The sequence below is a fragment of the Cryptomeria japonica genome, chromosome 5 (assembly GCF_030272615.1).
Source record: "Cryptomeria japonica chromosome 5, Sugi_1.0, whole genome shotgun sequence".
Lineage (NCBI taxonomy): Eukaryota > Viridiplantae > Streptophyta > Pinopsida > Cupressales > Cupressaceae > Cryptomeria > Cryptomeria japonica.
Window position 1 is genome coordinate 823,655,137 of NC_081409.1, and position 22,284 is coordinate 823,677,420.

At 33.4% G+C, this 22,284-nt stretch overlaps 1 non-coding gene across 1 annotated transcript; it reads left to right on the top strand.

Moving 5' to 3' along the window:
• The first annotated feature begins 13,670 nt into the window (after window positions 1-13,670).
• TRNAK-CUU (transfer RNA lysine (anticodon CUU)) lies at window positions 13,671-13,743 on the top strand. Its single transcript has one exon. It is a non-coding gene; the product is annotated as a tRNA-Lys (tRNA).
• The last annotated feature ends 8,541 nt before the right edge of the window (window positions 13,744-22,284 follow it).

Genomic DNA, 22,284 nt, shown 5'->3' on the forward strand with positions numbered 1-22,284 from the left:
TTTGACTATAGATATTGACAAGAAAATAAGCAAGGCACAGGATGAGATAAATAAGCTTGTAGACAATTTTGTCAACTCACCTGATTCATTATCAGTTTTTGAAGAGAAGATAGCAAATTTTGAGGAAGAACTACTTAAACTGGAAAGAGAGAAAGAGAGAATAATAAACAAGGCAAAACATTTGAGATCTAAACTAAGTCCAAGATTGGACTATTTAGCATCTCCGCCGAAGGAAATTTCTGAGGCACTAACACAGGGAAGCAAAATACCGATAGAGCATTTGCAACATCTCACCGGTATAGTAAAGAGAAATAAGACAACAATAAAAGATAGTAAGAAGTTTATGGATAGTATAAACTTAATTTTGGAAGATCTTTTTCAGATAATAACTACCCAGCTACAAGGTTGAGGATATGGATAGATGAAACTACAAACTCTACTGACATCTTGACAACCTTTGTCATTGATGCCAAAGGGGGAGTAGTGGGATGAGAAAATATTCAAAACACTGGAATCATATGCTCAGGGGGAGCTCTCACATTTTTGGTAAACATTTTTGGTAACATTTTTGGACTACACTTTTTGGATACTTTTGAAATTTCTCATGAGTGTTGCCATCAATGCCAAAGGGGGAGATTGTTGGCATATGCACACTCCAATGAGATATTGTATGTGATTGAAGGTTTTGTCATCGATGGAAACCTTGCAATCCTATGGCACCAGAAAGACATCATACCGACAAAGCATTACACCAACAAGATAGTGCACTGACATCAGTAGATCACTCAGGACACCAACACCGACACATAAGAAAAGATGTATACCGGCACAGAGGCCGACAAGATTTTTGTTATGTAATATTTTGTTTATTATTGTAAGACGACTTGGCAAATTGTAAAATGACTCTTATATATAAAGGATATCATTGTAGACATTTAAAAAAGAGAGATAGGAGAAGTAGATAAATAAAATTATTAGGCAGACCTAATGTGCGAAATATAGGTCAAGGGTATATGTAAAGAACAGAGCAGGAACCGATACTGAATCTGGCATTGGAGATGTTATTGTAAAGCAGTACAAGTTATTGGATTAGTATAATCCTTATTGTAAGTCAGTGTGACTTCCCATTGAGCAGTGAGCTCTAGGCAGTTGGCCTTCCTGCATGTGCAGACCCCTATTGTAAGTAATATTCTCTTATTGGCCAGTGAGTGAATATTGTGGGTCACAAATCCCACTGAGGTTTTTCCCACATCGGGTTTCCTTGTTAAACATCTTGTGTCATGGTGTACTTTTCATGTGGATATTCTTGATTCTGTTTATTGCATTATTTCTTGCATACCGGTACACTGTTATATTATGTTTTGCATGTTTTAACTTAAGAAATTCTTATTACCGGTTAGATACTAATTCACCCCCCCCTCTCAGTATTTGTGGGACCCCTAACATTAGCTGCATTTGTTTCTCCATACTTGATAAAATAGATGCAAATGATTGTTCCTTGGATTGTGTGCTTGAAGATGATACCTCCCTGTTATGTGGAACAATGACTTCTTGAGTCATTTTTAGGTTGCTGCAGTATTGGAATGGATTTGCATCTGTAGAGATTGTGATTTCTTGTCCCTCGTAGGGAAATTTGACACATTGATGATATGTTGATGGTACTGCTTGTAAGTCATGTATCCATGGTCTTCCTAGGAGTACATTATATGATAAGTCCAAGTCTAGAACTTGGCATGCTGTGTCTTTTTGTATAGGTCCCACTCTGATGGGTAGTATCACAATTCCCTTGGAGGAACGTTCTTCTTCGTCATAGGCTTTTATAGTGATCCTTTTCCGGACATCAACAACATCTTCTGAATATCCTAAGGCACATACAAGACTCAATGAGCAAATATTTAGGCTAGCTCCACCATCTATTAGAACACGCTTAACTCACGTTTTGTGAATGAGGACTTCAATATGCAAAGGAGCATTGTGAGGGTGTTATCGTGTTAAATTTTAGCTTAATTGCATCTTCATTCTAGCCTATTTTCTAGAATAATCATGAAATCATATAGCTTAATCATATTATTCTTGCTAGATCATGCATCTTCATCATTTAAATCCTCCATTTAAGTGTATTCAAGTCACTGGAGTTTGCATACCAAGATCTGAGAGCAAAATTCATACTCACATTTACTAGGAGATGATAGATCGCTTAGCTATGGTTTTGTCTTTCTTTGATAAAATTCACTAACCATTGCTTGTAATGATTTATTGAGTGCATTGTGTTTGTAGGTACGGGTATACTTCGCAGAGCACGACATTTTGGTGCCCACCGTGGGGCCAAAATCATCATTTTTGGCCTCTCAAGCTTCAACAAACATCCATCTTTGTCGGGATAGAATCAGAATGTCGTATGAGTTGATTTTACAACTTATATGAACTACCTTTTATTCTGGTATGAAACTTCATCCTGACTCGTAATAGCTCATCCTATGTCGTACGAGCTCCTTTTCATTGTTGTACGAGAGCTAAATCATTGTTGTACGAGTTTCTGGCTTGGCATTTCCTAATTCATGCTAGCTCATTCCTATGTTGTACGAGCCTGTTTCTGTTCTTGTGTGAAATCTAAATTTGTGTCATGCTAACTGGAAAATTGTATGGTGCCACAACATACAAATATTTTTAGTTCTAGTTACATTGGTAGAGTTATAAAAAGTAGATGCATTTAGCCTAAAAAAAGTACCTACCCATGATCCTTTAGATATCACAAAACTCCCTCTTATCAACCCACAACCAAACTTGTCCAATGTCATGTGTGTTCCATAATCATTCAACTTGGACACAAAAAGTAGATTTCCCGCAAGTCTTAGAATATTCAAAACATTATTAAGAGGTTTTATCCTCCCATAATTATAAAAAACAACTTTACTTTTCTCTTACCAAAGATAATCTTTGTGTTGTTGTCACCAAGGAAAACCTCTCCCCCATCATGTGATTCATAAGAGGAAAACCCCTCCTTGTGAGGATTCGTGTGGTAGGAGCAACCTGAATTAATAAGCCAAGCATCATTAGTAATAGAGTTAGCAAAATTAAAAAAAACATTATAATCATATTTCAAGGAATTTTCCCTGGATGAATCAACATTCTTTTTCTTAAATTTACATTCGTTCTTCACATGGCATCTTTTATCGTAATTCTAACATTTTACTTTCTCTTTCTAGGGGTCTTAGAGTGTCCTTTAGACCCATCCCTCTTTATACCCCCTTTAAGGCTTTTCTCTCTTTGAATCCACCCCACTCATGTAAGACATCTCAGAACCCAAAAATCACAGACTTTCTCCTCATTCCCTCTAAAAGATCAATGGAAATCATGTTGTCCATCATTGGATCTATATTACCATTGGTAATGACAACAATTAGATTTTCCTAAGATTCAGGTAAAGAGAAAAGAATTAAGATACATTTATCTTCATCCTCCAATTTAACTTCTATTGATGCAACTTGACTTATAATAATATTAAATGCATTTCAATTTTGTACAATAGAATCATTATCTTTTATTTTTAAATAATATAACCTTCTTTTGAGATTTAACTTATTCGACAAACTTTTAGTTTGATAGATATCACTTATCCTCTCCCACAACTTACAATATTTAGAGTCTTTGGTGGAGACATTAAGGAGGACATAATCCATAAAAAATAACTGAATGGCTCCCAATGCCTTTTTATCAAACTTCTTCCAATATTATTGGTCATTGTTGATGGCTTTGTCTCTTGTGAAACCAACAACCATTGATCTCTTTCTTCCAAAATTCTTCCATATTTAGTTTTACATCTCGTAGCTAGTGCCATTGAATCTCTCAATATATGTGCAAGAATTAGAAGCCATGGTTTTTAATCCTCTTCTAAAATATTTAAAACCACACAACAAACTCTCCCACTACAACAAAAAACCTTCAACTTGGTTAAAGATAAAAGCATCCCCCTCTTAATAGAACCATTAACTTTGATACAATGTTGAAAATAAGGTGAAGAATGATGAATCAATGATGAACAGTTAGTACCAAATCGATACTGAGAGGGGGGGTTGGTGAATCAGTACTGGTAAAAATTGTTTTCCTTGAACCAGTTAGACTGAGAACCCTACCCTTTGACTGGCAAGCAATAACACCGGTCTAAACCAGATTACTACCGGTTAAGCACAGTGAAAGACATAAACCGGTAACTCAGCTTTCCACACAATCTAACATATTATTTCCACTTCACCCATATGCATACACTAGTAATACTTTAACAGAAATGTAAAGACTTACAGGTTCAACATGCTTTACCGCTTAACAGAGAATAACAAAGCATCATATGAAAAGCATCACACATAACACACATATTTTTCATGTGGAAACCCAACTGGGAAAAACCACGGTGGGGATGAATACCCACAAGCTATTCTTTGAACCCTTTTGAAGTCCACTCTATTAGGAGCCTAGTTCAGTTAAAGACTTTACAATAGGTTCTGTTAGGAACCGATCCTGCTAGGGATCACCCGGTTAAGGGATGGCAAAAATACCCGGTTAAGGGTTAAACCCTGTTAAAGGTTACCTTGTTAGAGGATTTTTAGAACTCAATGATTTTGAGTCACCCCGTTAAAGGATTTACAGCAAGCCGGTTAAAGCTACCCTATTAAGGTATTTTCCAACTATTGAAGTGGTTAGAGGTCAACAGGTATTACAATGATCTGGTAACAACACTCAATGCCAATGCAGATTCGCTTCAGTTTCTTCCTTCTGCACTCACACTCTGCAGGTATCTATTCTCATATCTGGTCTGACAAGAATCAAGTATCTTTGCACTTAGATACACAGACAAAATTTGCCAACAACCTCAACATGAAAAACAACATTGACCTTATAGGAAACAGATAGGTTGGTAGCATAAACCCTAAACCCTAAACATTTAGGTTAAGCAATTCAGTCGATTCAATCCTAACTGTTAATCATATTGCATTGATTACAACAGTCTTGAACAGATTCTCAAGACGTTCTCCATCGTTCACTATTCACCGCTTCTTGGAGGCTGATAACCCATCACGCGTTCTCCACCGTTTACAGAGACTTCGCACATTCCCGAGGTAGATAGGATCAATCTCCTTCATGCAAGATCCTTCACGCACATAAGGCTAACATGGCAACACAATCTGTTCTTCATTACAATGCTAACACATCACACAATGTCATCAGTTGAATCACATAGGCATAGAACACTTCAACTGGAAACCCTGAAGCTAAGACTACCAACCGGTAGTCATACCATATGAAACCTTGATACAAAACATTCCATATACCGCTTCACATTCCATCATACCGTTTCACTTGGACAAACATACCGCTTCACTTTTTCACATTTCAACATACCGGTTCACTTGGACAACCATACCACTTCACTTTTTCACATATACTAGTTCACTCTTCATCATATTGACATCAATGACAACATACAATATCATTATGCCAACATACTCTGCACATACGCCAACAAAGAAATCTTACAATATTAACTTCTTTATGTGATTATAAATTAAAAAAATTATATTACCAAGTCCGAAATGATAAAGTGATTGCAACATTCAATAGAGCAATAGAAAAAAGAACCAAATGAGTCATGAGTTTTATGTGGAGAAACCATTTTACTAAAAAACTTCATTAGAGAAAGAGGGTAAGTACATTATGTTGAACCCAAGGTAGGACTGAGAGGGGAGGTGAATCAGTCCAAAACAAAAATTAAATGCAACATATAAATAATTAAACTTCAACACACATCCAACACATGAACACTAAGATTTTGTATGTGGAAAACCCAAATAGGGAAAAACCACAATGAGCACCTACCCATAATATATATCCACTATGTATATCAGATTACAAAGAAAAGAGAGAACTACTCCAGACTTGCAAACCAAGGCTAAATGCTCATGGCGCAAGATACAAAAGAGGACTTGCAAAACCTAAAGCTAACTGCACTTAGGGAAAGATAAAAAAATGATATGAAAATAAGGATCTCCTGATCATGAAGCTATCCTCGAACTCTGCATCAAGCGACCAACATCTGAACACACAACTCATACCTCAACTATCAACACTCTGTTTCATATCTCTGTCACAGTCTTAGCACAACTTGCATATCATTTGAACACAACTCTTCTTCTCTTCTCTTTACAGAACCTCACTGATTATCTTCTCATCTACACTCTTCTTCTCTTCTCTTTACAGAACCTCACTGATTATCTTCTCATCTACACTCTTCTCTCTTACTCTTCACACACACAACTCAATCATACACATCCTTATATACAAGATAGATCATCAAAGCTTGACTCAAGTTAGCCTAAAACAAAATATACCTTATGGACCAAAAATAAACACGTCGATCCACTCAAGGAGAAATAAAGGACCAAAAGACATAGATCCCAAAGATCAATTCAACGATATGTAATCACCAGAACATAACCAGCAATATATCCACACGCTACGCATCCATATAAGAAATTAATGACCAAAACATATTCTCCAATGCAAGCAACTCAAATCTAGATCTCTAAATGCTATGGTGAGACCCCAAATATTCTGTCACAACTCATATTTAGACCTAAGGATAGGTCAAACATAGAATATCACAACCAACAACTAACACTTCTACAAAACCTGGAGAACACAAAGATATTTCCAGACCACAGAATAATCATATCCATGATACCAAAACTATATCCAACAAACCATATTATAAAGAACATCAACAACACTTTCTGGAACCAAACACTTCTAGAACAAACAATGAACACAACAAGATATCTCAACACCACAACCATTTCAGACCAATACCATTTTGGAACAACAAGTTTGACATCAATGACAACCACATCAACACATACTTCTAAAAATCTCCCCCTTTGTCATTTGATGGAAACACTTGATAAAACTTGACCATACTCAAATACTACTCAATATCTCTCCACAAACTAAATCTACACAAATTCTCCACATATCAGAATATGCAACATAGTCTCTGCTTAATCTTTCTCTTTTGCCAAAAATTACTCAATCTCTCCCCCAAAGATCAAACTTGCTCAATCTCTCCCCCTTTTCCATCAAGGACAAAGGTCACAACAACATTGCACACACCACTACTCCCCTTGAGAGCAACCACAACATCAATCCAACACATGAAATAGTCATGAAAGCACCCCCTGGATAGATGGATCCACATAATGCACCTAGCTACAAGAAGGACGAGCAGTAACCCCAAGTTTCTCCCAAATAAACTCAAATGTATCCTTTTCCAATGCCTTCGTGAAAATGTTTGTAACCTTCTCATTCGTAGAAATGTATTCCGATCTAACTTCCTTCTCAACAACTTTCTCCCTTAAGTAGTGATGTTTGATTGAAATATCCCTTTTCTTGAATGCATAGCTAGATTCTTTGAAATGTTTATTGCACCTATGTTGTCACACATAATATAACTTTCTTCATCATATGTTACCTTGATATCCTTAAGAGTTTGTCTCATCCACATTACTTGAGTACAACAAGAAACTTCTGCAATATATTCTACTTCAATGGTAGATAGGGAAACTAAATCTTGTTTCTTACTAAAGTAGGAGACCAATTTGTCCCCTAAAAAGAATGCACCACCACTAGTACTATTCTAGTCATTAACACTTTCTTCCCAATTCACATCAGTATATGCTTTCAACATAAAATATCCACCTTTTTTTTACACCAAAGTCCATAATCCATAATACCTTTCAAATATCCAAAAATTCTCTTTATATCTTGCTCATGTGTCACCTTCAGATTTGCTTGAAATCTAGCTACCAGACAAATAACCTACATGATATATGGCCTGGATGCAGTCAAATACAATAATCCACCAATCATCAACCTGTATTTCTTCTATTCAACTTTTGAAAGACTCATCATTTTTTCTTAACTTGCATCCAATGATTAAAGAAGATGTAACTAGTTTGCAATCATCAAAACCAAACTTCTTTAACATTTCCTTCACATATTTGTTTTGAGAGAAAAAATCCATTTTTTGATTGAATAACTTGCAACCCAAGTAAGAAAGATAATTCACCAATTATTGACATTTCAAATTCTTTCTGCATCTCTTGAGCAAATTCTTTACATAAACTATCATCTCCTTCAAATATAATGTCATCAACATAACTATAACAATTAACAACTTGTCTCCATCAATCTTAAAATAAAGATTACCGTTTGGTGTACCTTTCATGAAATTCTATTGAATCAAATACCTGTCTAATTTCGCATACCAGACCCTCGGTGCTTGTTTGAGATGATACAAGGTTTTCTTCAGTCTACATACTATATCTAGATCTTCTATTAGTTTGAAACCATCCGGTTGCTCAGTGTAAACTTCTTCTAGATCTCCATTCAAAATTTTTGTTTTGACATCCATTTGATAAATTTTAAAGTTCTTGTAAGAATAAACTGCAAGAAACATACGAATAGCTTCCATCCTTGCTATCAGAGAAAAAGTTTTTTCAAAGTCTACGCCTTCCACTTGAGAATATCCTTTACATACTAGTCTTGCTTTATTACTTGTCACCTATCCTTGCTAATTAAACTTATTCTTGAATACCCACTTAGTTCCTATTACATTCTTGTTCACCGGTCTAGGTACTAGCTCCCATGTCTTGTTCTTCTAGATCTAATTTATTTCTTCTTCCATTGCTTTTACCTAACTTTAATCTTTACTTGCTTCCTCATAAGTCTTCAACTCTGTCATAGATAGAAAATAGTAATTAGCTTATTCTTGAGCTTTTACAATCTTCCTTCTTGTTTGAAAACCTTTTGTCTTGTCTCTAATTATTTGATTTTTGGAATGATGCTTCTAAACATGCTTAGTAGGAACTTTCTTTGAGTTCTCCTCCTCTTCTTCTTCTTCATCATCATCATCATCATCATCATTTGTTTCCTTCTCTTTGCTTTCTTCTCGGTCACTTTTCTTCTGTGGAATGGCTGGAACAATCTCCACCTTCTGTGCTAGCAAGCACTTATTCTCCTTTCTATCCTTGATATAGCATACATTTCCACCTGTTCTAACTCCTTTTGCAACTTTCTTACTAGTCTTCTCTTTTTTTATCACACATCTAGTGTTACTAAACAACACTTCATATCATTTTCTACACATATGAATAACACTTAACAAACTATGTCTTAATCCTTCAACATAATAAACATCATCAATTTTATGCTCATCAATTGAAACACTTCATTGATCCTCCGTAATACTTCTTGAGATTAATAAACCCGTCTTTATCACCATTCATATGATTTAAACATTCGAAGTCTATAATCCATGTACTTGATTCTATCTACTATGTAATGCAGTCTTAACCATTCTCTCTTCTTTCAGTATCTTCAAAGCATCCTCCTTATCTTCAATTGGCAGAATTAGGGATTCTTCTTTTGAATCATCATCAACTTCATCTTCTGATGTATGCTCCTCAATAGAACATAATCCCTTCTTCTCTCTTCTATTAAAGTTGCGTCTCTTAAACTTATTTTTCTTCTCATCATCAATAGGTCTCTTATAGTCTTCTCTATAAGTACAATTAGAAGCATAATGTCTAATTCTACCCCAAGAAAAATATTTCAGAGGTAGCTTACATTTGTATTTTCCAGTGCCTCACTGCAATCTTCTTAAAAAAATTGCTTCAGCTTCATCTAGATCTCCATTGCATTTTGGATCATCATGCCTTGAAACATTAAATGCTGCTTCTTTCTTTTCTCTTTTCTCTTCCTCCATTTCTGAATCTCATAGGATACTAAAGTACCAATAAACTGATCAATGGTATACTCACTCAGATAATTGCTCTCTTGTATAACACATCTTTGTGGCTTGTAGGATTTAGGCAAAGTTAGCAAAATCTAATGAAAAATATCATGTTCTTTCAAATGTCCATCAACAACTCTAATGCCATTAGCAAGATCAATTAATCTATGAATATAGTTCTCAACACTTTCATATTCTAGCATTCTCAGATACTCATACCTTTTCTTTAGATTCTTTTTCCCTTCCTTCTTTGTCTTTTGGATCTCCTTCATATGCCAAACACAATCCCATACAACTTTTTCTTCCTTCAATTCTTTTACCCTTCCAAACACTAAATCACTTATACAACTAAAAATTATAGTTGTATCCTTCGCATTAGTCTCCTTCAACTTGATCTCATCTAGAGTTTGAGTGCCACCTTGCAGAGGTGTATATCTGGTTTGAACTTGTTTGAGACCACTTTTGGGGGTGTCCATTATATAGGTATCCTTGAGCTATACAATTTACAAAAGGGCCCAATCAACGTTGAATATAAAAAAAGTTACAACCTTTGAAAGTTGAGCCTTTTGCATATGAAATATAAAAAACATGTTGGACATATAAAATAATTATAAGGAGAACTACACTTGTTGAATAATTTATGATACATATTATGAAATATCATAAGAAATCTTTGGTCAGAGTTAACGAAACTGAAATGGAATTCCCAGTTTGGTGAGTATATTATAATGACATGTTATGATAGGTGTAAGTAATATGCTATTTTTAGCCCATGGACTCATCTTAAAATTTGGGTGTTGGATTTCTAAGCTAAGGATTTGGGCATCACTTTTTGGGTTTTTTTAGAATACCATCTCTATATTAGGTGCTTGAGATAGAGGTTGTGTGAAGAGTTTTGTAGATATTATCAAAGTGTTAAAATTCCTCCAAATCTCTAGTTAACGATACTCCTATGAAGACTTGTTCTACAAGTGTATTGCAAGTATATTTATAGCCAAATAAACATTGGGTCACTTTGGAGTGTGAGATTTTTTTTTTTATCTTGAAAGGGTTTTCTTTGTGTATACTTGTTTTATGTTATATTTTTTATTTATATGTGTTTCTTCTTTCTATAATTGTTAAAAAATTAAAATTGTACAACACTTTGGTAAATATTTTAAGCATAGGATGTATTTTCATGTATCTTACTTTCTTTTAGTTTGGACAATACTATTATAGTTTGGGAAGGCATGAAATAAGATTGGAGATTGCGATAGAAAGATACATTCTTCAAGATTGAATTTGCTAAACCCTATGATGATAGTGAGTGGATTTTTATCCTTGCCATGCTTAAATATTTTAAGGTGGCCCTCATTATGTGCAATCTATTCACATGCCTTTTTTATATGTCTTTTCTTGATTCACTTTTAATGACCATTAACCAAACAACTTTAGGATTTCTAGGCTAATCCATTAAGGATGTTCTTTAGCCCTTGCTCTCTATGTGCTTGTCATCAAAGGCTTTGGATATCTTTTAGCCAATTTTTTTTCCCAAAATTTGATCAAAGCCATTTTTTTGACCGATCCTTAGCTCAATTAGTGAATGGATTTTGTTAATGAATCTTTTCTTACTCTTGTAGAAGATGTTTAGGTAACATCAAAGAAGCCTTATATTGCCTAGATTTTTTTTGTAAGTATTGGGTTCCAACATTGAATGGACAAAATTAATGCTATATGCAATCTTTCTCACCTAAGCTTCCTTGACTTGACACTTCTAGGTGGATATGGATTAAGTATGGATAAATTTTTAGATTCTTGGGCATTCCTTTTACCTTTCAAGTCTCCTTATCTACTCTATGGTAGACTATTATCTTTAGAATTGAAAAGAAGTTGGCTTACTAAATTTCTAAGCCTTTATCTAATAGGAAAATTCTAAGTGTGCTCAAAGATCTTGGTGGCTACTTATATTTACTACTCTTCTTCCTGGGTTTCTTATAAAAATCCCTACTAGAAACTTGGAAAGCTTCTTAGGGATTTTCTTTGGGCCTCCTCTAAAAATCATAGAGGTTTCAATTGTATGGATTAGGAGTTTTATTATCTCCCACATAACTGTGTAGGCTTGAGTTTGATTTCTATAAATGAAAATTATTAGCCTTTTGTTTCAATTGGATTATCCAAGCTCTTAAAGGAAATTAAGCATGAGAAATATTGGTGTGTCGTTGCATATGTGTAGGTGTTACTTGTGAGAGTCAAGCTTGGGAGGGGATTGACCATCACACGCTTCTTATGATATAGGAGCTTGTCTTTAATTAGGTACTTTTGTGATGAAAATATTTTTGAGGGTCTGAGAAGTGATAAAACTCTAAGATTTGAATGTAAATGAATTTTGCACTAGGATTTTTATTAATCAACAATATATATGGCAGTCTCTTGTTATCTCTTATTAAGATAGTCCTCTAGATAGGACCATGAGTCCATGCATTAAGATTTTTGTAGGTGGGAATCAAGACTCTTCCTTATCTTTTTCTAGAAAGATTGGGAGTTTTCTTATTTGACCTAAAGCCAAAGTTAACTTTCAATTGTCAACTAGGCCCTTGAAACTTTCCAAGTCATTATCAATTTTGGGCCATCAAATACAACTCACAATATTGGGGTTTGTTATTTCAATCCTTGGTGGGAAGATTGGAAACAATATCTTGATACACCATTTCATAATTACAAGACATATAAGGGCTATTCTTGGCTCACTCTACATTTGTCTATGGGGCCTATTTTAAACTAGACATGGTTGTTATAACTATTTTTGAGCACTTGGCAAGATAGGTTTCAAACTATTTGGTTGGCCATTCTAAAGCCAAAGCTTGCTTTTTTGCATGATTATTATTTTCCAAGGCCCTTTAGTTGGATCATCAATAACTAAATTTTTTGGTCATTAGGAAAATCTCAAACACCTCTTCTTGTTTTGTTATAGAGCTTGTGCCTCTTGGACTTGGATTCATGACTTTTTTAGACCCTTTTAAATTGAGCCATTATCATGGAATGCAATTTTGTTGGGGGATTGGTTCAAAATTCCCTCCAAATATACCTATATTTGACATGTTTTTAGGGTGAAAATTCTTTTCAGCATATGAAAGGACAATGATTCTACTTTATTTTCCAAATGTTATTAATACTAATTTCTCGCTTTGTACTAAGGGTTTGATTTGTTCTAACATGCTTATGTAGATGTAGATGCAAGCCAAAAAAAATTCCACTTGAAATAACACATTTTTAGATGCTCTTAGATAATTGAGGTAATGCTTTATGTACTATAGACACTTAATGCGTATAGAAGACTCTTATTATCATTCCTTCTTGGGCAGTGTCTATCTAGCTGACAAAATAGCTGCTACTTTTGATACTGAGCACTTTTAATAAAGTAGAATCATTGTCACGTCTTGTTCCAACATTCCACTTACCCTCGAGACATGTCAACCTTATCATTTAAAACCGTCTCCAAATCGAGAAGACCTGTTTAATTGCAGGTTTGATATTTCCAGCGAAAGCACTAAATTTGAAAACATATAAACAGAACAACAATAATATGTTGGTTGTGAAAGAGAATAATAATTCACTGCAAGTTTTAGCAGAGATAACAAACGTCTACTTCTCTGCTAAATAAAAACAGATTTCAGAAATGAATTGAGGAGTTTTTAAAAGAAGAATTATGGGGAAAGGGTTTTGAAATTGGAACTACACAATTAAGTTAGATGATAAAGAATGGGCTTACGAGAGGACCGACCTGTTTAGTTATGGGTATTTAAATTATAGAGAAATCATTGAATAGAAGTAAATAAAACCAATATACATGGCCCGTCTAGCTCAGTTGGTAGAGCGCAAGGCTCTTAACCTTGTGGTCGTGGGTTCGAGCCCCACGGTGGGCGATTCCAAAGCATTTTACTATAGCATGTGATGTTTTATTACGAGTATTTAAGCCATCCTTTGTTTTTTAAATGAATGAGTTCTATTTATATCGTATGTGATGTTTTATTACCACTATATTTTTTTTAATGAATGAGTGCTATTTTTTTTATAGTAATTAAAAATATATATATAATGGTAAAAAAAAAAAGTTCTCAAAATAAAAAAAAAAGTTTAAGAGAGGATGGTTTATATATATATAAATTATAGTATCAATGTTTTATTAGGAGTATTTAAGCCATCCTTATTTTTTTTAATGAATGAGTTCTATTTTTTTTTTTTTAAAGTAATTAAAAAAAATAAGTAAGAGAAAAATATGATGCTATTCAAAATAAAAATAAAAGTTTAAGAGAGAATGGTTTATATATATATATATAAATTAATTAATGTAAATGAGATTGTCTCAATAACATATATATAATAATATTATCTTAACTAGCATACATATATTTTAAGAAATCTAAGTAAAGTATGTCGAGAGATATCAAATTTAAAAATATTTAACATTCATAAATAATTGTAAAGAGCTGATTGTAATAAAATTGCGTGTATGCTTCTAGATTCAATTGTGTGAGTTTTTTTGCATCAACGTTTTGGATCACACTTTGTGCTCTCTACTATCATCCCGATGATGGATCATCGAGTGTGATCTGAAATGTTGATGCAAAAAAACTCACACAATCAAATCCAAAAGCATACACAGATTTAGACTAATGGATTGTGGAAATCTACTTATGAATAAATGTTAGGTTTAATATATATGATATTTATTGAAACCTAACCCGAATCATATATCTAATTCTAAGTCTAACCATAACCTTAACCCTCATCTAATATTAAATCTAACCCTAATTAAATCTAGACACTAAACCTATTAAAACCCTAATGTAACATTGATCCTAATGCTAATTCATCTCTAACCCTAATCTTATGTTTAATTTCAATTCTAAACCTAACCTTAAACCTAATCTAACATTAAATCTAACCCTCATTGATTGTTAATGCTAAACCTATTTGAATCCCAATCTAACATTAACCCTAACCATAATTAATCTCTAATCTTAATCCTATTTATGATAATATGATGAAACTATAATGATCTGGTCAACTACTGAGAAAGGGGGGGCGGGGCAGGGTGAATCTGTAGATAGAAAATATACTAAAATTTCACCAAACTTAATTCAAACTCAGAAACAACTTGCAAAACTTAACCGGTTTAGACTCTGTATCAAAAACTGTAACTGCATTGTCAAGCTTTATTGGTTGACCAAAATATCAATGATACATTGTAACAGATCTGAAACTCAAATACCATTTAACCAAAACATCAAACCACTTTACTAAAATCAATAATAGCTCATTTCAGATCACTTCCGGTCATCTAAACATGTATACATATTAACCATATCAAAAACACAATCACAAAATCATTCACCACTTGACACAATGGTTTTTCACGTGGAAACCCAAATGGGAAAAACCACGATGGGGATGAATACCCACAAGTATTCTAAACTCTTCTGAAGTTTGCTCTTTTAAGAGCCAAGCCTTGTTAGAAGCTTTACAAAAATGTCTTGTTAGGAATAGATCCAGTTAAGGATCACCTGGTTAAGGGATTGACTGCAATACCTTGTTAAAGGTAATACCTTGTTAGAGGTAACCTCGGTGGAGGATTTCAAATCCAAGCTAATGGATTACTTGGTTAGAGGATTTCAACAAGAAGCTTGTCAAAGCTTACCCAGTTAGGGGATTTATCTATTGTAATGGTTAGAGAACAACAAGTTCTTTACTGATCTGGTAATAGCACTGCTTTGCTTAATTAGATCCTTTTATGCTCCTATCTGCCTTCACAACATTCTGCAGATACACCTTTTGGTTCGGCAACAACAACTCACACTTAACCAAATTTGCCAACACAATTACAAATAATTCATTGACCTTAAAAAAATACAATAGGTCAGTAACACAACACAAAACCTAAGAACTCATAGAGATTATAAACATATCGATTCAATCTTAACCGTTAGATTACATAGCAATCAACTACACATCTTTCAAGACAACTTTGACCGCTCCTGGATCACTCCTGGATCACCGCACATTGGATCTTGTAGCTCATCACGCGTTTGTCACTCCATGCTAAGAAATTGATCATTCCCAAGATAAACGATTATCTCTACGTGCCAAAACCACTTCAAAACTCATCACGTGCATCATGCATACATGACATAATCATCTCCGATTACCATTCGATCATAGATCATCTCAACCGATCCTCCAAGCTTCATCGGTTAGGGTTCTGCTTATCAACGGGTTAGGGTTACCAGTTGATCACCCAGCTTCAATAATAATACTACCGGTTTGCATAATACCGGTTTGCAATACAACATCACTACTGGTTGCAATACATCTCCATTATTGGTTGCTATTGACATCAATGACAACACTACACTTTATCAATGCAATCTTCATGCAATGCCAACAATTTAAACCCTAACCATATATTAATCCCAACTCAAATATTTTTCTTATAACCATAATTTACCCTACCTCTAATTGAGCCCTAGCCCTAACTCTTATTGAACCCTAACCTTACTAACCTAATATTAACCCTAATAATATTCAAACCATAATCATAATTAAACCTTAATCCTAACCTTATTTTGACCTTAACCCTAAGTTAAATATTTATCTTAAAGCCCTAGTTGAAGCTCTTATTTCTAATTCTAATTCTAACCTTAACTGTAATTGAACTATAACATCAACACTTTTTGAACGCTAACTAAATCCTAACTTAATTGAACCATAGCCATAACTTTAACACTAATTAAACCCTAGCCATAACTAAAATCTATTGATAACCTTAATTGAATATTTTAATCTTAATTTAAATAAATCCTAACTTTAACACTTAGTAAGCTACAAATGAAGTTGAACATTGTCCTTAATCTTAGCCCTAACCCATTGAAACCTCACCCTAATCTAACCATAATCCAAATCCTATCTCTAATTCTTATTCTATCCCTAACTTTAACCCTAGTCCAATATTGAATCTAACCGTAATTTAACCCTACTGCTAAATGTTTTTAGACCATGGCTTGACATTAATACTAACCCCAATTTAACCCTAACTCTAATTTTAGCTATAGCCCAAATTAAACCCCAGCCATAACCCTAACTCAAACCTTATCATAAATAAATACTTTTCCCTTATTGAATCCTAATCTAACATTAACCTTAATCCTAATTGAATCCTAGCCTTAACCTTAACCTTAATCTAACATTAACCCTAATGCTATTGAAACTGTATTCGTAATATAACCCTAATCCTAACACTAAGTCAAATATTTCTTCTATAATCCTAATTGATACCTAATCCTATTTAACCCTATCCTAACCTAGCCTTAAACCTAACACTTAGCCTAGTTGTAATGACAATCCTTATTCTATTTTTAATCTTAATTAAACTTGAACCTAAACCCTAGTGCAACCTTAATGCAAATTGTAACCTCGATGAAGGGACATACCTCCCCTTACTTGTACCCAATCAAAAACTCACATCCATACACAATGGAAACTAAAAATAAGTGTTCAAAACTCATATATTTTATTAAAATCGAAAAAGAAAACAATTACATCCAAAATAAGCTACATAAACCCGTACTTAACAAAACCAATCTTGACCTTCACAACCTCACATTCATTTCACATAAAAACATTGTGTATCCCATATCAGGATTTATTCTCACACTCCATACCATATTCCTCTGCTCTCTTCATTATTAATCTGAACTGAAAACTTGGTCTTTTGTCCCTTGTGTAGTCACTGGTCTTTCCTTATTTGATGTTTAAGTCTTTCTTTTATCTCTACACTCCGTTCACCTCCTTCAGCGCTAGCTTATTCTCTTCCTTAAGCAACCCCTATTCTCCTCTTCATCCTGCACTCATCTCATCTCCTATTCCTTTCCTTAATGCACTTACTCATCAATTGGAGACACTCATCAATGTCTCTACTCCTCTTGTTCATTCTCATATTTTAATTGCCATTCTACCTACTGGCTTAAATTTTCCATTGCACACACTTGGGAGGCTCTTTCCTTACCTCTCTACAGTCTCATGACCTCTTCTCCCCTTCATCTAGGGTGTTGCCTCCTCTCTTCACTTCTCTCATCACTCTCATTTTTATTCTACACCATCGATTGCCTCCCATATTCTTTTATCATTACTAATTTTATTACCTGCTACCCACCTCTCTTGGTATCGTATAGACCAATTCCTTATCAATTATCTTCTGTTGTTCTATTTTTAAAATCATATTCCCAATCTGCAACCCGACTCAACTCTTGGCAACAAAACGTATCCATCATTCAATGAACTGCAATATATTTAAAAGTATTTATTGTTTTGCCTCCATGTTGTAGTGATTACTCCTCCACCTTCTCAATCGATTCCTGTCCCATCAATGCAACCCTTTCATTGCATTAAGGCTACAAACCATTTCAAGTTTTGAATGGTCAAAAGACCCACGTGGCTATAAAAGTTGACTTGGGATATCCATTCTCTGCTTTGATGCTCCCTTTCTAGTATGGAGGCAGGTAGGATGAAACGACATCAGTTGTAATGACAATCTTTATTCTATTTTTAATCTTAATTAAACTTGAACCTAAATCCTAGTGCAACCTTAATGAAAATTGTAACCTTGATGCCAAAGTTTATTCTATCATTTTTAACACTAACCCTAATCCTAACCTAACGGTGTAAGACATTAATTATATCAAGTTTAACAAATGTATTGCTAACCATGACCCTAATTTAATACTAACTTTAACCTTTACTCTAAATGAACCATCACACCAAACCCAAGCCTAAACTTGACCTTGAACCAAGCTTTCTCCTAGAATATTAATCTTAATCTTAATAAACTATGACCCTAACCCTAATTAAACCCCAACCCCAACCCCAACGACAACCTTGACGTCAAGATTTATCTTAGAACTCTAACACTAACTCAACACTAACCATAACCTTAATAAAAACCCCTAATTAAACCCTATCTCTAACTTGAACCCTAACCCTAATTTAATTCAAACTCTAATCCTAACCCAACACATGCAAGACTCTAAAATAATGAGGGTTGGAGTTAGTGTTAGGATTGGGGATAGTCATCAAACTTAAAATTAAAAATTGAATTGAAATTATATTTTATCAAATTTTCTAAAGAAAGATAATATCTCTATGCATGTCCCAATTTAATTATAAAGTATACTTTTAAAGTTCAACAAAATTAGTTAATAATCTATTTTTAAAACAATTACTATTAATTGAATTGTATAATGAATAACTATCTAACTAATGTGTACTCAATGAAAATTCATTTCCTTTTAAAGAAAAATGAATTGCCTCTATATTAAGTTATTAAACCATCAAACATAAAATTTAAATTTGAATTAAAAATATGTTCATTTATAATATCTAACAAAATTAAATATAATATCTTGATGCATGTCCAAATTAAATTAGATAGCATTTTTTAAGTTAAAAAACCTTAGTTAATAATCTATTTTTAAAGTAATTTATATTAATTGAATAGTATAATGAATAACTAACTTATGTATATAAAATAATTTTCTATTTTCTTTTAAAAATAAAATTGATTGAGGTAGTATAATTTTTAAATTCAACAAAATCAATTAAATTTTATTTTTTTAAGACAATCTCTATTAATTGAGCAGGACAATAAATAACTAACTAATATTTAGTCCCTAAAAAATTAATGTGTTTTAAGAAAAAGTTTCCGTTTTAGAAAGCTATAAAGAAAAGAAAATCAATTTTTTTTTTTGGCAATATATATTCCTTTATAGAAAGTTATAAAAGGTAGCCATAAATAAAATTTAAAATTGACTTATATATATATATATATATATATATATATATATATATATATATATATATATATATATATATATATATATATATATATATATATATAATTAAAGATAATATAAGTAAAATTTATTTCAAATATTAGCATTTCACCAAAATTGAACCCATCTCTTAGGAAAAAAACCCTTTCTAGACTATAAGTATTAATCTGATTTGTCCAACTTCAATAGTCATTGATCACTAAATGTTAAGGATGTTGATTTTTACAAAATACAATAACAACAAAGGTTGTCTATTGGTGTGAAAACCAAATATGCTTTGGTTGCCAAGTGTTGTAGCTACAATTTGCATAATGGCAGATGGAGGAAGGTCTTGCATGCAATCAATTAATCAAGATAAATGTATGCATAACTATTTAAGTTTAATTAATTAACATGTTCATTAATCATATTATTTATTGATCTATTTCCGATTCAAATATCAAAATATAATAGATTTTTAAGTATTCCAAAACCATGATTAAAAAAATACTTTTAAATTAAAATAAACAATTGTTTTTTATATTGGATATAGAGAATAAACTGATACAATAATATTGTCTTCAACAGTATCTGGTTGCTTACAACTATGAGTACATATAGATCACAAATCCAAACACTATTATCATCTATGCATACATCTACAAAACTAGTCTATAATATGAAGTGAATAGATCACATGGGTATGCTAATAAATTGGACATGTTCAAACATCATTTCATCACATCTGTTAATGGTCCTGATAGGCCTCCATCCAAGTCGTCCACCCCAAAAGGGCCTTCCATCCATACTGTCTTTCTTCCCTCATGCGACTGGCTTAGCATCTGAATCTGCTCCAACGTTGGGGCTCTAGCTTTCCTAATCTCAACCCCAAGACTCTCCATTGTTGTGGCAAAGGAATTGTGCTCCCCTGTGACCCGCCTCCATTTATAACCATTCTCTAACTCGTGTATGAACATCTTGGCTTGTCTTTCTTTAAAGAAAGTAAGGAATTTGTTCTTCTCTATCTTCATTGTAATAGATACAAGTGCAAAAAGATGCGATGGAGAGTGAGTCCATAGAATGAATCAGTAAGGGCCCTAGCTTTACCTTGGAACTTATCTTCATTTCTAATTTTATAGATATGTCATAAAATCTCAGTAGATAGTATATGCCAAAATAGATTAGTATCCTTTTTCAAACCCTGAATGTAGCCAGTGAGAACATCTAAGATAAAAACCTAGTTAGGGATAGAAATACCAAACAACAACTAGATTTCTCAAGCAATATTGCACTAAAAAAAGACGTGCCTAATAGACCCAGGCACTCTACAGACATTACACATATCACTATTATTTTGATATTTTCTGAAAGACAGCCTGTTAATAATCATCAGCCATCTAAAACATTTTTTCTTAGGAGTGATAGGACTGCTCCAGAGCCCTGTGAATACCTTATGCCACCGTTTTACAGAGAAATGTGCATACCACAAAGTGTTAGCATAAGTGATAATAGATTCATCATACGAAAGGGTATTATAGACATTAATAGATTTGACATTGGAAATAGAAATATTATTATTCCAAATAAAATCAGTGTACCTTTCAATATCCACCTTACAACTTTTAGGTAATTGCAAATCAACACACGCATACTTCACCATATTATAAGTTCTCTTTTGGGAAACTTGAAGATCACATTTAACCCTAAGGGTATCCTAGTGCATAAGTCTATCATTCTCAATAATGTCCTTAAAGTAGCAAACACCTTTATTAGCCTAGGCTCTGGCTGAGCAACCTTGAGTAAGCACGAGAGGTTTAGAAGAGTGGAAAAGGTTCCACTAGATAGACCTCTCCCCATGAATGTGGTCATTGTTGTTGGCCCTACTATTGGTGATGTAAGGTCTAATACTTTCCCACTCTCTAGATAGACTAAAAGACACACGAACCCTACACTAAGATTGGAAATCCTCTAACCACTAGGTCACAAATAAACAAGAATCACAAAAAATTGCTAAGAGTAATTCACCACTTTTATTTCTACCTCTTCACATACCCATTTCAGATCTAGTATTCATTTTTAACTCCGACCCATTAAAATATTCAAAGCAATAGGACAGATTTACTATTAAAGTATACAATGAAGGAGAATTTCTCAAAATAAAACTTAACATGACTAATTTTCTTTACTCTGATGTGGCCTTTCCATAGAAAATGTGACCAATTTATGGGCCAAATCAAACATCTCACTTGAAAAAACATTGGCCATGAAATGAGTAAAAGAAGAGAAATGTTACCATCATGGATGGAATCCTTTGATTTCTTCAAGATCAGAAAGATGCTATGGAGAGTTGGAGGAGAAGCCACAAAATCTTGATGATGTGCATCCAATGCTAGGGAGGAATATAATTTATTTCTTCCATTCTTAACTTTGAATTCCACATCTAAAAACTATCATATCTTCATATCTAAAACCAAACCCTCCTTCATGATAGATTTTGCCTAGAAAAATATTAGACAATATATTGATTTACAATGTGCTATATATATATAATTTTGCAATGACCAAATAAGAGAATTGAATTATGAAAATAAAAATCCAAAT